The sequence below is a fragment of the Hypanus sabinus genome, chromosome 8 (assembly GCF_030144855.1).
Source record: "Hypanus sabinus isolate sHypSab1 chromosome 8, sHypSab1.hap1, whole genome shotgun sequence".
Lineage (NCBI taxonomy): Eukaryota > Metazoa > Chordata > Chondrichthyes > Myliobatiformes > Dasyatidae > Hypanus > Hypanus sabinus.
In genome coordinates this window covers 105,720,598-105,735,757 of record NC_082713.1, presented here as the reverse complement: position 1 = coordinate 105,735,757, position 15,160 = coordinate 105,720,598, and positions in this window count along the sequence as shown.

The window sequence follows — 15,160 nt, the reverse complement described above, 5'->3', positions numbered from 1 at the left end:
ATTGGTTGTTCATGCCTAATTCTTTCCCCTTTACAATTAGAAGCAGACTAGTTGAAAGGGTCAGGGGTGAAATTTTCTGAGGATTTTTGTCGGTTTGGTTGTTCTGCTCACTGGTTCAAAGTAAATTTATTGTCCAAGTATGTATACAACACAATTAGGATGGATTGTTGGATGGAGCTGTTCACTGGATAACGCATACAAAATGCCAGAGGAACTCAGCAGGCCAGGCAGCACCTATGGAAAAAAGCACAGTCGACATTTCAGGCCGCAACCCTTCGGCAGGACTGGAGAGAAAAAGCTGAGGAGTAGATTTGAAAGGTGGGGGGGAGAGGGGGAGAGAGAAACGCCAGGCGATAGGTGAAACTTGGCGGAGGGAAGAAGCAAAGCATTGGAAGCTGATTGGTGCAAGGGCCAGAAGTCCATGGAAGAAAGAAGAAGGGGTGGGGAGCACCAGAGGGAGGTGATGCACGGGCAAGAAGATCACATGAGAGAGGGACAAGGGGATGGGAGTTGGTGAAGGGAGGAAGGGTGTGGGGCATTATTGGAAATTTGAGAAATCAATGTTCATGCCATCAGGTTGGAGACTATTCAAAAGGAATATAAGGTGTTGTTCCTCCAACCTAAGTGTGGATTTATCCGACAGTGCAGGAGGCCATGGATGGATGTATTGGAATAGAAAGTGGAATTAAAATGGGTGGCCACTCAGAGATGCTGCTTGTTCTGACAGATGCAGCTTAAGCGTTTGGCAAAGAGGTCTCCCAATCTAGACTGGGTCTCACCGATATACAGGAGGCCACACCGGGAACAGTGGACACAGTATAAAACTCCAACAGACTCACAGGTGAAGTGTCACTCACCTGGAAGGACTGTTTGGGGCCAATGGTAGTGAGGGAGATGGTGTAGGGGCAAGTGTAGCACTTGTTCCATTTGCAAGGGTAAGTGCCAGTAGGGAGATCAATGGGGAGGGACAAATAGACAAGGGAGTCGCATAGGGAGTGATTCCTGCGGAAAGCAGAAAGTTGGGGGGAGGGAAGACGTGCATGCCGGTGGGATACAGTTGGAAGTGACAGAAGTTTTGGAGAACTATGTGCTGGACACGGGGGCTGGTGGGGTGGTAGGTGAGGACAAGAGGAAACTTATCCCTGGTAGTGTGGCGGAAGGTTGGGGTAAGAGCAGATATGCATGAAACAGGAGAGATGCAGTTGAGGGCAGCATTGATGGTGGAGGGAGGGAAGTCCCTTTCTTTGAAAAAGCAGGACATCTCCTTTGTTCTAGAATTAAGAGCCTCATCCTGAGAGCAGATACAGCGGAGACGGAGGAATTGAGAGAAGGGAATGGATCGAGGCATAGTCCAGGTAGCTGTGAGAGTCCTTTGTTTTATAATAGACATCGGTGGATAAGCTGTCTGCAGAGACAGAGAAATCGAGAAAAGGAAGGGGAGTGGACCAGGTGAATTTGAGGGACGGGTGGAAATTGGAGGCAAAGTGGATGAAGTTGACATATTCAGCATGGGTGCAGGAAGCAGCAGCAATGCAGTCGTTGCATAGGAAAAGTGCGGGACAGTAGGCTTGCAACATAGACTGTTCCATGTAGTCAACAAACAGGCCCTTGGCTACCCCGTTTGTTTGAAGACCCAACCAGTTCCGCTGCACCACCACTCTCCTCCCACTAGCGGTACTTGTCCTCACTCTAAGTAATTTCTCCTTTGGGCCATCTCACTTCCTTCAAACAGGAGTACCTAATAAAGTGGTCACTAAGTGTATCAAGATACCAATATAAATATCTGCATTTATTGTTTTCTTTAACTGTTTCCCCATGTTGTCAGGCCCCACCCAACTTTCACCTCTGACAGGTTCATATTTCAGTTTTTAAATATTAATGAATTATAACCAACTTATGAATATAACCAACTTATTACTTTCTAAAAGCATTTTGTGTTATCATGATGACATCCCATCCGGACAGTTAATTGGGAAGGATATATGCAAATTCTGTTTTCATTTCATGTCTATTCATTCATTATGAAGTTATGCCCCAAACCAGAAATTAACACGAATTTTTGAGATAAACTATCTGTCTTTGACTTGCATTTAAAACAGGAAAATAATAAAATATTAATGGAAGCGGGCACTGCTGTGATCCATCTGATCTGAGTTATCACTACGGCAGTGAGAGTGCATTTAAATTTAATGAAGTTGATCATTTGTTGCAACCTTGATATTAAATAGTGAAGTGCAGTGGATTCCAGTTAAGTGGGCCATTGGTTAATCTGGGCAGCCATTTATTTTGGACAGCACTTAAAGAACAAAAGGTAAATAGAGAAAATAGCCAGGATTTCCTTCATTTATTTTGGGCTCTGTGCCATTTAGTTGGGGGGAGACTGTTGCCGAACAGTTTCTAACTAGTACCAATTGCATGCATTTACTTGGCTGTTAAACACTACACCGTGCTTAGAACGAACAATGTCAGTTGAATGTGTTTGTGTTCAAAAAGTAGCCGTTTTTTATCACTATTAGTCGGTGAGAAATAAGCAGTAAGACAATTCGGAAACGTTTGCTCACCGCAATTTCAAGTATTCAGGCTTGGAGATGCCAGAAACAGCCAAGAGTAAAGATGAAGTGATTTCACTACTTCAACAAGTTAGGCACTTTGAAGATTTTGAAGGTATCTGCAATCACCTTCAATGTTGCAATGAAAATGAAGATTTAGAGGATGTAATTGTCTAAAACACTGTTTGGAGGCAGTCCATTATCTGCACTAGGTGTCTGGACTGATTTTGTTAATTTACAGTCAATCAAAAGAACATAGCAGATGAATACCTCCATTGATTACTATTAGGAACTAGTATGCAGTTTTGTAGTACTGTAGAAGTCACTTATCCTGCGAGTCTGCTGGAGTTGTCTATTGCATCCGGTGCTCCCGGTGCAGCCTCCTCTACATCGGCGAGACCCCACGCAGATTGGGGGACCGCTTCATCGAGCACCTCCGCTCCATCCGTCACAATAGACAGGACCTCCCTGTTGCCACCCACTTCAACTCTGTCTCTCATTCCCATCTAGATATGTCCATACATGGCCTCCTCTACTGCCATGATGAGGCCAAACTCAGGTTGGAGGAGCAACACCTCATCTACTGTCTGGGTAGCCTCCAGCCTGGTGGTATGAACATTGAATTCTCCAATTTCCGGTAATTCCCTCCCCTCCCCCTCCCCCTCCCCCTTCCCCTATCCCAGGTCTCTCTCTGCTTCTCTCCCCTTTCAACTTTCTGCTTCTTTATCTCTTCAGTTCTTTCATGCTTATCCCCTCCCCCTCCCCCGTTTATCTTTCCTCTGATTGGTTTTCCACCTGGCGCCTCTAGGCCCTACCCCCTCCCCTATCTCTATTACTGGGCTTCAGCCCTCTCTTCCCCCCCCCCCCCCCCATTCCTGATGAGGGGTCTCGGCCCGAAACATTGGCTACTCTTTTCTCACGGATGCTGCCTGACCTGCTGAGTTCTTCCAGCATTCTTGGTAAGTGTTCTAACTTGCTCTGTATTTCATTTAAATCCATAAATTGTTACTTAGTTAAATGGTAGTTTATCCTTTTAACTATTGCTGTGAAACTTCAGCTAATTAGGGCAGCTGCTTAATTGGGCCAAAATATAGTGGTCCCAGTGTGTCCCAATTAACTGGAATTATCCATATTTGTCTCTGTTAATTAGTACTCATCGTGACTCAAACACCATAATAGGTAACACACACAAAGCAATGTAGATGTAGAATATTGATTTCGCTAACTTATGGGTGAGACCAGGTGACGGGGGAGGTGGGGGCAAGTGGAGAGGGGTGATGAAGTAAGAAGCTGGGGAGTGATAGTGGAAGAGGAATGAGTCTGATAGGAGTGGACAGTGGACCATGGAAGAAAGGAAGAAGGAGAGGAACCAGAAGGAAGTGATTGAGTGGAGAAGAGAAGAGGTGAGAGGGGAACATGAGTAGGGAAAAAGAGAGAATGGTGGGTGAGGTGGAGAGAAACTACTGGAGAAATCAATGTTCATGCCACGAAGTTGGAAGCTACCCAGAAGGAATATGAAGTATTGTTCCTCCAACCCAATAATAGCCTCTTCGTGGTAGTAGAGGAGGGTGTGGGCTGATTTTTTGGAATAGGAATGGACAGACAGACATACTTTATTGATCCCGAGGGAAACTGGGATCTAATTTCCACCAGGAAATCCCTCCTTTTGTGGCAGGTGGAGCAAAAGTGTGCAAGTATGAGTGTTTGCAGTATGCTCAGGCAACAGACAGCAGACAATGGATACAAATCTCTAGACAAACTATGGAACTCCTTTAACTCTTGCACATTCACAGTGTGCACACATGCAAAAAGAGACTCTCCAGGAAACTTCACCTCATGTCATCAGAGCCTTTCACAAGATTTCCCCAGACTGAGACTTTTGTGTGAATGTCAGAGTGAATAGCAGTCTTGCATATCATCCACTGCCCAATAGAGTGAAGCCTGTTGGGTTTATGGGCAGCATAAAATCATCTTTGTCATTGGCTTAATATAGTTTGATAAAATTCACTGAAATGTACTTCAGCCAAGAACCCACAGAAAATTAACCCACAAGCAAATATAACTTCACTTAATCATGTGATTTATTTCCCAAAATGCCTTTTTAACTACCATTTTAACTTCCAGAATTAGCACATATAACATCAAATTAATTGTATTGGAGAGTCATACAACAACTCACACAAATGAAAAACATAATCTTATAGAAACAATCAGTCAATACAAATAAAAGTGTTCAAACACACACCTTTGACCTCTTTGCTTGTCATCAGTCTGTTACCAGGATCATCCCTTGCAATAATGATCAGGGAGGCACTGAGAGATTCAGTAATTACTGGCATGTACCTCCGTTGTCTCAACAGAGGAATACGTGAACTTACACAATCAAGAACCTGTGTGCACACCTACTAAGTTTCCCTGACCTCCCATGGACAGTCAAATAATAGAAAAGATAATACCAGTTAAAATGGAGTCTCTGCGTGCCATATGTTCCTTGTCATCCTGTATTGAATCTCAACGTCCATGGGGCACCTCACATCCACAATGGTGGATCTCTAGAGGGGGTCATCACTGTCTTGTATCTGAAAACCTCTGCTTTTATACTGATTCCTTACCAATTCAAATGTCCTATTTCAGTTCTATTGGCTACAGGTTACGTAACAGACTTTTAACACCTTTTTTGGCTTTGCTCCAAGCCAGCATCCATTTATTGCCCTCTTTATAGCAAGTGACAACTGGTAATTTATGGCTGTTTGTTCTCTTCAGTAACTAGCCTGTGAGAGTAAGTGTTCGGCACGGATCAGAAGGGCCAAAATGGCCTGTTTCCGTGCTGTAATTGTTATATGTTATATGGTTACATCTTTCAGGGCAGGCACGGCCCCCAATGGCCAATATATTATATCAAAAATGCTTCACAAATAACTACTTATTTGAAAATTATCTCCAGTCCAGCTGATTACCTGGAGCACCGTTGTGCCTACTTTAAAACATTGATCAAGCAAAGCAACTTAAGTTTACAAAATGGAGGACATTAAACAGTTCCACAAAATGGCAGCTTCCATTCCCAAGCACATGGCAAGAAGAAAGACAACTGGTCCGTCTGCTTCCACTGTCCTTGACTCATTCGAATTCAATGATTTGCAGACTGTAGTTCTTTCTAGCCGACAAGTCCTAAAGTTACTTAATGAGACTAGTTGTCAATTCTTGCTCCATAATATATAACCATATAACAATCACAGCACGGAAACAGGCCATCTCGGCCCTCCTAGTCCGTGCCGAACTCTTAATCTCACCTAGTCCCACCTACCGGCACTCAGCCCATAACCCTCCACTCCTTTCCTGTCCATATACCTATCCAATTTTACCTTAAATGACACAACTGAACTGGCCTCTACTACTTCTACAGGAAGCTCATTCCACACAGCTATCACTCTCTGAGTAAAGAAATACCCCCTCGTGTTTCCCTTAAACTTCTGCCCCCTAACTCTCAAATCATGTCCTCTCGTTTGAATCTCCCCTACTCTCAATGGAAACAGCCTATTCACGTCAACTCTATCTATCCCTCTCAAAATTTTAAATACCTCGATCAAATCCCCCCTCAACCTTCTACGCTCCAATGAATAGAGACCTAATTTGTTCAACCTTTCTCTGTAACTTAAGTGCTGAAACCCAGGTAACATCCTAGTAAATCGTCTCTGCACTCTCTCTAATTTATTGATATCTTTCCTATCATTCGGTGACCAGAACTGCACACAACATTCTAAATTTGGCCTTACCAATGCCTTGTACAATTTTAACATTACATCCCAACTTCTGTACTCAATGCTATGATTTATAAAGGCCAGCATTCCAAAAGCCTTCTTCACCACCCTATCTACATGAGACTCCACATTTAGGGAACTATGCACAGTTATTCCTAGATCTCTCTGTTCCTCTGCATTCCTCAATGCCCTACCATTTACCCTGTATGTTCTATTTGGATTATTCCTGCCAAAATGTAGAACCTCACACTTCTCAGCATTAAACTCCATCTGCCAACGTTCAGCCCATTCTTCTAACCGGCATAAATCTCCCTGCAAGCTTTGAAAACCCTCCTCATTATCCACAACACCTCCTACCTTAGTATCATCGGCATACTTACTAATCCAATTTACCACCCCATCATCCAGATCACTTATGTATATTACAAACTACATTGGGCCCAAAACAGATCCCTGAGGCACCCCGTTAGTCACCGGCCTCCATCCCGATAAACAATTATCCACCACTACTCTCTGGCATCTCCCATCTAGCCACTGTTGAATCCATTTTATTACTCCAGCATTAATACCTAACGACTGAACCTTCTTAACTAACCTTCCATGTGGAACTTTGTCAAAGGCTTTGCTGAAGTCCATATAGACTACATCCACTGCCTTACCGTCGTCAACATTCCTCGTAACTTCTTCAAAAAATTCAATAAGTTTTGTCAAACATGACCTTCCATGCACAAATCCATGCTGGCTACACCTAATCAGATCCTGTCTATCCAGATAATTATTAATACTATCTCTAAGAATACTTTCCATTAATTTACCCACCACTGATGTCAAACTGACAGGTCTATAATTGCTAGGCTTACTTCTAGAACCCTTTTTAAATAATGGAACCACATGAGCAATACGCCAATCCTCCAGCACAATCCCCGTTTCTAATGACATCTTAAAGATCTCCGTCAGAGCTCCTGCTATTTCTACACAAACTTCCCTCAAGGTCCTGGGGAATATCCTGTCAGGACCCGGAGATTTATCCACTTTTAAATTTCTTAAAAGCGCCAGTACTTCCACCTCTTTAATTGTCATAGGTTCCATAACTTCCTTACTTGTTTCCCACATCTTACACAATTCAATATCCTTCTCCTTAGTGAATACCGAAGAGAAGAAATCGTTCAAAATCTCTCCCATCTCCCTCGGCTCCACACATAGCTGACCACTCTGATTCTCTAAGGGGCCAATTTTATCCCTCACTATCCTCTTGCTTTTAATATAACTGTAGAAACCTTTCGGATTTACTTTCACCTTATTTGCCAAACCAACCTCGTATCTTCTTTTAGCTTTTCTAATCTCTTTTTTAAGATTCCTTTTACATTCTTTATATTCCTCGAGCAATTCCTTTACTCCATGCTGCCTATATCTATTGTAGACATCCCTCTTTTTCCGAACCAAATTTCTAATATCCCTTGAAAGCGATGGTGCTTTCAAACCTTTAACCTTTCCTTTCAACCTAACAGGAACATAAAGATTCTGTACCCTCATAATTTCACCCTTAAATGACCTCCATTTCTCTATTACATCCTTCCCATAAAACAACTTGACCCAATCCACTCTCTCTAAATCCCTTCGCATCTCCTCAAAGTTAGCCTTTCTCCAATCAAAAATCTCAACTCTAGGTCCTGTCCTGTCCTTCTCCATAATTATATTGAAGCTAATGCTATTGTGATCACTGGACCCGAAGTGCTCCCCAACACATACATCTGTCAGCTGACCTATCGCATTCCCTAACAGGAGATCCAACACTGCCCCATCTCTAGTCTGTACTTCTATGTATTGTTGCAAAAAACTATTCTGCACACATTTCACAAACTCTAAACCATCCAGCCCTTTTACAGAATGAGCTTTCCAGTCTACGTGTGGAAAATTAAAATCTCCCACAATCACCACCTTGTGTTTACTACAAATATCTGCTATCTCCTTACACATTTGCTCTTCCAACTCACGCTCCCCATTAGGTTGCCTATAATACACTCCTATCAGTGTTACTACACCTTTCCTATTCCTCAATTCCACCCAAATAGTCTCCCTAGAGGAGCTCTCTAATCTATCCTTCCAAAGCACCGCCATAAGATTTTCTCGGACAAGCAATGCAACACCTCCTCCTCTGGCCACTCCTACTCTATCACAGCTGAAGCAACTAAATCCAGGAATATTTAGTTGCCAATCACACCCTTCCTGCAACCATGTTTCACTGATAGCTACAACATCATAATTCCAGGTATCAATCCACGCTTTAAGCTCATCCACCTTTCTTACAATGCTCCTAGCATTAAAATAGATACATTTAAGATACTCTCCACCTCCTCCTCTCTTTTCATCCCTAACAATGCATTCAAATTTATTATCCTTTTCTTTCTTCTCCCCTACATCTTCGGGCTGAGCGCATCCCTTCTCCATCACCTGCCTTTCCTCCCTCACACACTGTCTCTTTACTCACTCTACTGGTGAACTAACCTCCTCTCCCATAGTTTCCTCAAATTGATTCCCGCCCCCCCCCCCATCTTACTAGTTTAAAGTCTGCTCTGTAGCCCTAGCAAACCTCCCCGCTAGGATATTGGTCCCCCCAGGATCCAAGTGTAACCCATCCTTCTTGAACAGGTCACGCCTGCCCCAGAAGAAGTCCCAATGATCCAGAAACTTGAATCCCTGCCCCCTGCACCAATCCCACAGCCACGCATTCATCCTCCACCTGATTCCATTCCTACTCTCACTGTCGCGTGGCACAGGCAGTAATTCCAAGATTACTACCTTTGCGGTCCTTCTTCTTAACTGCCTTCCTAACTCCCTATACTCACGTTTCAGGACCTCTTCCCCTTTCCTACCTATGTCATTGGTACCTACATGTACCACGACCTCTGGCTCCTCACCCTCCCACTTCAGGATATCTTGGATGCGATCAGAAACGTCCCGAACCCTGGCACCAGGGAGGCAAATTACCATCCGGGACTCCCGATCACCTCCACAGAACCGCCTGTCTGAACCCCTGACTATCGAGTCCCCTATTACTATGGACCTCTTTCTTCTATCCCTACCCTTCTGAGCTACAGGGCCATCCTCTGTGCCGGAGGCCCGGCCACTGTCACTTCCACCAGGTAGGCTGTCCCCCCCAACAGTACTCAAACATGAGTGCTTATTGTCAAGGGGTACAGCCACTGGGGTACTCTCTAGTACCTGCCTCTTCTCCTTCCTGACTGTGACCCACCTATCTGCCTCCCGTGGCCCCGGAGTGACCACCTGCCTGTAACTCCTCTCTATCACCTCCTCACTCTCCCTGACCAGGCGAAGGTCATCGAGCTGCAGCTCCAGTTCCCTAACTCGGTCCCTCAGGAGCTGCAGTTCGGCACACCTGGCGCAGATGTGGACGTCCGGGAGGCTCGGAGACTCCAGGACCTCCCACATCCGACAATAATGATTATGCAAAGATCCTTGGGATATGACACAACATTAAAGCTGATATGCAATTGCTATTGCTGCCAAGAGCAACACTGTCCTGGAGTGAACATGTTTAACTAAGTAAAAAGCTTCCCAAATGTATTGACATTAAGTAATACCCCTCATCACTTCTCCATGCTAATTCCCTGAAATATCCCTCTCAAATACAAAGGGGCATAACTTCATTGTGTTGGGAGGAAAGTATAGGGAGGATGTTAGGGGCAGGCATTGGCAAGAAAGAACTAAAATGTGCAAATGAGTGAACAGGAATGAGGCGAGGACTGAGGAAGCAGACAAAGCAAATGTCTTTGTTCTTGCCATGTGGTCACAGGAATGAAGGCTGCCATTTTATGAGACTGTTCTTGCATTTTGTCAATTAGTGAACTGACTGTTGCTCAAGGATAGCTTAATCAGAGCAATTGAACATGGGTGAACGTGTGGAATGTGTTGCCAGGGATGATGGGCAGAGGTAGATATATTGGGGGCATTTAATAAACATGAATGATGGAGAATGGAGAGATATATGGGAGGGGTGGGTTAGATTGATCTTGGAGTTGGATAAAATGTTAGTATAACATGTGGGCCAAAGGGTCTGCTCTATGCTGAACCGTTCTATGTTCAATTTTATTTATTTATTTATTGACGTACAGCACAGAATAGGCCCTTCTGGCCCTTGAGCTATGCAACCCAGCAATCACCCAATTTAATCCTAGCCTAATCATGCAACAATTAATAATGGCAATTTAACCTACCAACTGGTTGGTCTTTGGAATGTGGGAGGAAACCAGAACCCCCAGAGAAAACCCACACGGTCACCGGGGGAACGTACAAACTCCTTATAGGTAGCGGTAGGTCTCTCACACCGCAAAGTGTTGTGCTAACCACTACACTACTGTGTCACCCAATGCTCTATATTCTAAATGCAGGTAAAGTATCTCTTCCTCCACACATGAATCCAATGGACAAAGTTTGCAAACACCAAGTCATGTCACTATCTGGGTCTACTCTTTCCTTAGTGCCCACCATTAAAATAAAACGTTCTATTTAAGGAAACAAAGGGAAACGCTGATGATACCCCTGGTGATTCAGCTGCTCACTGACACCAGAGCCCAGTTTGGAATAAAATGGCTGCCATTGTTGCATATGGTAATTAAGTTAAGATCAATTTTAGCAGTTGCACATTTCTCAAAACATTCAGTGAAATGTGTTCTCTTTGTTAATGACCAACAATCAGAGGATGGAGGCAGCCACAAATGCTGCTGTATTTCCCATGCCAATATGGCATGCCTACATTTCATTAACCCTAAGCTATACTGTTTTTGGACTGTGGGAGGAAACTAGAGCACCCAGAGGAAACCACATGATCATAGGAAGAACGTACAAACTCCTTACAGGCAGCTGCAGGATTGGACATACATAAAAATACATCAATAATACTCTGCGTTGTAGAGTCCATGAAAGTGACCAGTTCAGAGTTGTGGGTGAGTGAAGTTATCCATGCTGGTTCAGGAACCTGACCGTTGTGGGGTAATAACTGTTCCTGAACCTGGTGGTGTGGGAACTAACTCCTGCCTGTTGGTAGAAGAGAGCATGGCCTGGATGGTGGGGGTCCTTGATGATGCACTGCTTTTTTGTGGCAACACTCCTTGTAAATTTGTTCCTCGTGAATACACTTGTAGCTCAGTGAAAGGAAACTGAGTATTCATTGTTCTGTTTGGTTATCCCCTGCATGAGCTAATGTGGTCTTTGTCGCTGCCCTCAGAGCTGCTGCTTCACGATTCCAGTTATCCAGGTTCAATCCTGTCCTCTGGAGCTGTCTATGTGGAGTCTGCCTGAGCGATGAGAAGGTAGTCATAACTTTCAACTAGAGAAAGAACCGCCTCCTGCACCATTAACTTAATTAGGACAAATATTTTGAAATATGCACATGTGCTGTTGAACATAAAGAAGAACACAAGAATGCAAGAAGGTAAGAACAGGAGAAGGCCATTCAGCCCCTCAAGACTGCTCCACCATTTGACACGATCATGGCTGATCTATCTATGCTGGTCTCTAACCTCGACTCAAACACCTCCTCATTAGTTGAGGAGGCAGAACAGCACATACATTTTCTGAGAAGAGTGAGGTGTGCAAGGGTTCCCACCCCCATGCTAACAGCTTCCAAAAGGAGAAAGTGTCCTATCTGGATACATCATTGTGTGGTATGAAAGATGCAAGGCATTGGACTGCAAGACCCTACCTAGTAAAAAACGCCGAGATAATCACTGGGGCCTCTGTCGCCGTGCAACATTGTAGATGAAGGGCCCAAAGCATTGTTGAGGATCCCTACCTCCCATCCCACAATCTCTCTGACCCACTACCATCAGGAAGGAGGTACAGGAGCATCAGGACTAGGACTGCCAGACTGGGTAACAGCTTCTTCCCTCAGGCTGTGAGACTAATGAATACCCTGCCACCACTGAGGTCTCGTCACTAGGACAGCGAGCCGCTTACTGTTTACTACATTGTGCGGCATTGAGAACACCTTCAAAAAGGCAGCATCAATCATTAAGGACCCCATCATTCAGGACATGCCCTTTTCTCATTGCTACTATCAAGGACGAAGTACAGGAGCCCAAAGGCACACACTCAATGTTTTAGAAACAGCTTCTTCTCCCTCCACCATCACATTCTGAATGGACAATGGTCCTCACTATTATTTTTCCTCTTTTTTTGAACTACTTATTTAATTTTATATATATATATTTTTTTCTTGTAATATATAGTTTTTATAATTATGTGTTTCACTGTACTGCTGCCGTAAACAACAAATTTCATGACATATGCTTGTGATATTAAACCTGATTCTGATTCTATTTGGCTGAAGGTACAGGATCAGCTTCTTCCCCTCTGCCATCAGATTTCTGAACAGTCCATGGATGAGCCCATGAACTCTACCTCAGAATTCCTCTTTGGACTATTTGTTTACCTATTTGCTTGTTTATTTATTATAATTTATTGTCACCTTTTATATCGTCACTTGAGTCCTGAAGTAGGGTCTCAGCCTGAAACATCGACTGTTTACTCTTTTCCATAGATTCAATAGGTTTCGAAGGTACACTTAATGTCAGAAAAATGTATACCATATACATCCTGAAGTTCTTTTTCTTTGCAAACATCCACAAAAACAGAGGAGTGCTCTAAAGAACGAATGACAGATAAATGTTTGAACTCCAAAGACCCTCCCATGCACAAGCAGCAGCAAGGGAACGACCCTCAAAGCCCCCCACCCGCCAGCAAAAAAGCATCAGTGCCCCCACCAAGCATTCAAGTGTGCAGCAATAAAGACACAATCCAGCAGTAGCCCAAAGACTACCTGTTCACCTGGTAATTCGACATACCACAGGCTCTCTCTCTCCCTAATCAGGGGGAATAAAGGTGTCCCTGTTTCACAGCGAGAGGGGAACATAACAAACAACTCACTGATTTATGATGCTAAAAGTCTGTTGCACCTGATGCTGCTCAACCTGCTGAGCTCCTCCAGCATTTTGTGCGTGTTGCCTGGATTCCCAGCTTCTGCAGATTTTCCCTTGTTTGAGTCACTTTTTATGTCTTGCATTATACTGCTGATACTCGTTATTTCCTCTAAATTAATTACTCTAAAACAATAGACCAGATCCCAAAGAAATTGCAATTCATTTATTTCTAAGGCTGATCTTAGAGCAGCAGCCAGTATTTAATTCTTAATTAATTTTAAAAATATTTAATATTTAATAATATTGCTAATATTCTGGCTCACATTTCAGTCACATTTTCTGATCCTGACAAGTTTGGAAACACTATGAAGATGGATCTTTAGAATTTAAGTTCAAGTTCAAGTTTATTTCCATTTGATTGTTCGTATATACAACCAAACAAAACAACACACCCACAAAACACATATCACCCACAGCACGCAATCCAAAATACCGCCATAAGTAAGTTCATAAAATATATTTCAGAATGCACGTAGTTCACAGCATAGGTAAACAGTAAACAGCTCACTGTTCTAGTGATGAGACCTCGGTGGTGGCAAGATATTCATTAGTCTCAGGTCCTGGGAGAAGAAGCTGTTACCCAGTCTGCCAGTCCTGATCCTGGTGTTTCAGCACCTCCTTCCTGACAGTAGTGGGTCAAAGACATTATGGGGTGGGTGGTAGGGATGCTCGAAAATGCTTTGGTGCTTTCGCGTACCACACTCCAGTAAAAGCGACAATTAAAAGAGAGACCCCTGTGACCCCTCAACGGTTTTTTACCATCTTAACACATGAAGGTTACCTGACCGGTACAAAGAATGCTTTTTAACGCATTATTTCTTCAAAGCATTTTCTAGCAGGCTTCTACAGGGACCATTCTGATTGGTTGTATCACAGCCTGACAGGGAGGCTCCAATGAGCAGAGTCAGAAGAGGGTTGTAGACTCAGCCAAGTCCATCGCAGACACAATAATCCCCACCAGCCCCACTACTGAGGGCACCTTCAAAAGGCGGAGTACTGTGTGACTAGGCAGAGCTCAAACCGTATCTATAGATCTGCTGACAGTTGCAACCGTTATTGGCAGAATTTCAGATGGTGACAAAAGGACATACAGGAGCAAGATATACCAGCTGGTTGAGTGGTGTCGAGCAACAACCTTGCACTCAATGTCAGTAAGACCAAAGAGCTGATTGGACACTTCAGGAAGGGTCAGACAAAGAGACACAAACCAATCCTCATACAGCGATCAGAAGTGGAGAGAGTGAGCAATTTCAAGTTCCTGGGTGTCAAAATCTCTGAGAACCTAACCTGGACTCAACATATTGATGCAGCTATAAAGAAGGCAAAACAGTGGCTATATTTCATTAGGAGTTTGAGGAGATTTGGTTTGTCAATGAAAACACTTGAAAACTTCTATAAGTGTACCATGCAGAACATTCTGACTGGCTGCATCATCAGGGTGGTGGTGGGGTGGGGTGGGGGGCTACTGCACAAGATCAAAATAAGTTGCAGAAACTTGTAAGGTTAGTCAGCTCTGTCATGGATACCAGACCCCATAGTATTCAAGGAGCGATGCCTTAGGAAGGCGGCATCCATCATTAAGGATCCCCACCACTCAGGACATGCCCTTTTACCATTGGGAAGGAGATACAGACGCCCAAAGGCACACACTCAGCGACTCAGGAACAGCTTCTTCCCCTCCGTCATCCAATTCCTAAATGGACGCTGAACCCATGAACACTACCTCACTGATTTTTTATTTCTGTTATTTTTGCTCTACTTATTTTAACTTAACTATTCAATTGATGTACATATGCTTAATGTAACTCGGTTTTTTCCCCTCTATATTTACTTATCACGTATTTCATTTGCTGCT